The sequence below is a fragment of the Callorhinus ursinus genome, unplaced genomic scaffold (genome assembly GCF_003265705.2).
Source record: "Callorhinus ursinus isolate GAN/ISIS: 27379988/994484 unplaced genomic scaffold, GSC_fseal_2.0 scaffold26, whole genome shotgun sequence".
Classification (NCBI taxonomy): Eukaryota; Metazoa; Chordata; class Mammalia; order Carnivora; family Otariidae; genus Callorhinus; species Callorhinus ursinus.
In genome coordinates, this window is record NW_027397088.1 from 12,779,572 (window position 1) to 12,782,588 (window position 3,017).

At 40.6% G+C, this 3,017-nt stretch overlaps 1 long non-coding RNA gene across 2 annotated transcripts in view; it reads left to right on the top strand.

The window, feature by feature from the left end:
* The window catches only part of LOC112838189 (uncharacterized), a 20,044-nt gene extending 17,256 nt beyond the window's left edge, over positions 1 to 2,788 (top strand). For both annotated transcript variants that reach the window (XR_012373823.1, XR_012373824.1), the window contains exons 2-4: positions 1,959 to 2,070; positions 2,179 to 2,222; positions 2,568 to 2,788. This is a non-coding gene — a long non-coding RNA (uncharacterized lncRNA). The remainder of the gene's footprint in view (positions 1 to 1,958; positions 2,071 to 2,178; positions 2,223 to 2,567) is intronic.
* Positions 2,789 to 3,017: the final 229 nt, after the last annotated feature.

Below are 3,017 nucleotides of genomic sequence, written 5' to 3' on the forward strand. Positions count from 1 at the left end.
CGGGATCGAGTCCCGCATCGGGCTTCCTGCTCAGCAGGGAGTCTGCTTCTCCGTCTGACCCTCTTCCCTCTCGTGCTTTCTCTCTCTCATTCTCTCTCTCTCTCAGATAAATAAATAAAATCTTAAAAAAAAGAAAAGAAGCAGGAATATGCATTTTGGGAAACAGAAAAGCTACCAATAATAGTTACGGTTTTTCTCACTGTGGTTACATTCTAAGAAGTTGCTGTGAACACTGAATTAGTGAACATTGAGCCATTGCTCCGAGAGGAAATACGAGTTAGGTTCCTGTGAGCTTCTGGTCACATTTCCACCCATCAGTCAATACCTAACCTTGTTTTATGTGTGTTTTTGTTGAAGGACACTTTATGTAATACATAATGTTGATTCATTAATGTTGAACTCATGGCCAATAGCACTGTCACTGCCTGAATGAAGCTTATGGAACACGCATATTCTTCTCTGGGAGGCACATCACAGCCTTCTTTTTTAAAAAAATTATTTATTTGAGAGAAAGGGAGAGAGAGAAAGCATAGGGGAGGGACAGAGAGGGAGAGAAGCAGACTCTGCCCTGAGTGGAGCCCCATTCAGGGCTTGATCCCATGACCCCAGGATGCTGACCTGAGCTGAGATCAAGAGTCGAGCACTCAACCAACTGAGCCACCCAGGGGCCCCACATCTCAGCCTTCTTGTTCTTAGGTACAGTAGACAGAACGGAGGACTATGCTTGGGGGCCATTTTAAACAGTGAAATCATCCCAAAAAAGCACACACATGCAAAGAATGTGGCCCTAAATAGATAGCCAAAAAAGACATTTTATTTAAGCATGAGAGCTGAAACAAGAAGGCAGCACATTGTTTTGTTCAGCTAGGACCATGAGCTTTGGTATCTCACATTTTTCTCCGCTCTACATGTGTCCATGAATCACCATGAAAATGTACGGGTATTGATTTTGAGGTTACGAATAAATTTGAGCAAGTAGGCAATTTGCCTGTATTTTTTCCTTTCTATTAAGGGATGGAGGTCTGTTGCAGAGGGTAGACAAAAAGATGAGAAGAGGAAATGAGGCATTTTTTTCTTTTGGAGACCCAGGAGATCTTTGAAAATGATTTGTGAGAGGTATAGTACCAGAACAGTAGCTAACTGGCCTAAGGTGGAGAAACATAATTCCTTGCATCTCCAGCAATCTGTCTGCAGCTTTCCTAGTGTGAAAAATGGCTTGCCATAATATGCAAGCTTTGTCACCATGTACACATAATTATATTTTAATAAAAAGTAGATTTACAGCCAGATAAGCCATGAGATTAAATGGCCCAGAAGCTTTGTGGACCTCCAGCCCTCCAACACTGACTCCCCTACGTCCAGAGCAGCACTGACCTCCTGCCAGGGGATTGAACGCCACTGACCCCAAAGCGGTGGCAAGGGGTCCCGCGAGCCCCATCCTTTGCTTGGCATTTTAAATGTAAAGGCTGAAGATCTATCAGAACTCCATTTCGATGTATCAAAAGTTAAGTTCATACTTAATAGGAAAAGATAAAATTACTGATGTAAAGGAACTGCGACAAATCTAAAAACTGATGAGAAAATCAGGTAGTGAAATCCTCTCAAAACACGTACTCTTGTCAGGGCAAACTAGGTGGCTCAGTAGGTTAAGCATCTGCTTCCGCTCATGTCATGATCCCAGGGTTCTGGGATCAAACCCTGCATCAAGCCCCGCATTAAGCCCTGCATCAAGCCCTGCATCGGGGGCTCCCTGCTTAGCAGGGAGCTTGTTTCTCCCTCTCCCCATCCCCCTGCTTGTGCTCTCTCACTCTCTCTGTCAAAGAAATAAATAAAATCTTTAAATAAAAAAAAGGAAAACATGTACTCTTGTCATTCCTGTACATGTTTGCTGCTCAAGTCTGACTATTAAAAATGATTTTTTTTTCTTCTACTAGAACAAACTATAATTTGCCTTCTAGATTCTTCCAGGATTGTCTGCTGACCAGAAGCAGAAGGAAATTATTTCAGTGGCTTCTTAGACAAGCTTTGTGAGAGAAAACACATGGTTATCTGCAGAGTTGTAAGTGAAAGGTATGCGCATTTATTTTCTTAAACAGAAGGGGAATGAGCTCTGTAACCCTGACCTTGTTTTCTTGGAATAATATTCCTGTCTGATTTATTCCTTTAATTTTTACTCAGAAATGTCACTCAAGACACATACCGATGGTAACTCCTTCTTTTAGGTAAGCTTTTATCTTTTGTTGAAGTCTGATGTGTTCAGTGATGAATTTGGATGAAAACAAGTTTTCAAACAACCCATAGACTTAAGCTCATTAGGCACTCATTAACATTTGGATTAAATAAAAGAAGGAGTAAAATGTTGACATTTTCCCCAAGAGATAGCAGTTCTCTACATTTTTATATATTCTATTAGGATGTAACATCTAACTATATATTCTGATATATTTTAGATATATATAACTTTTAGTTACATGATTGTAATCTCCACCAATACATACATCCTGACCAGATCCCCATATGGGGAATCTATTCATATTTTCAGTAACGGAGTTTATTTTTTTCAGCAGACAATAAAGTGTCCAGAATCAAATAAATAAGGGTCATCTGACTCCCAAAGAACACGGCCAGAGTGCTCATAAGATCCGAAGAAGCTGAGTCAGATCATTTCCAAAGGACAAATGTAGTGCTCCTCCAAAATCAGTGACTTGTGGAATGTAGCAATCTTGCCGTGTATTTTCTCGGAGCCAAGCAGCCTGGTTCTGTCAAGTCCATCTTTCATCCCCTTCGCCTTCCGCCAAGTATTAGTGTTTTCCTTGTTAGAAGAAGAATTTATGAATTCCTCCATTAAAATGGAACTGAGTCTATGAAAATAAAGTTGATCTTTGATGCTTAATTGATCCTAATTGATTCTTTCACTCGCAATATTAAGAGACGAAAGGAAAATGCTGTGAGATACGAATTAGGGGTGCAGTTTATGGACTGCAACTGTTGTGACTCATGGCAAGGGCTTTTGGTTA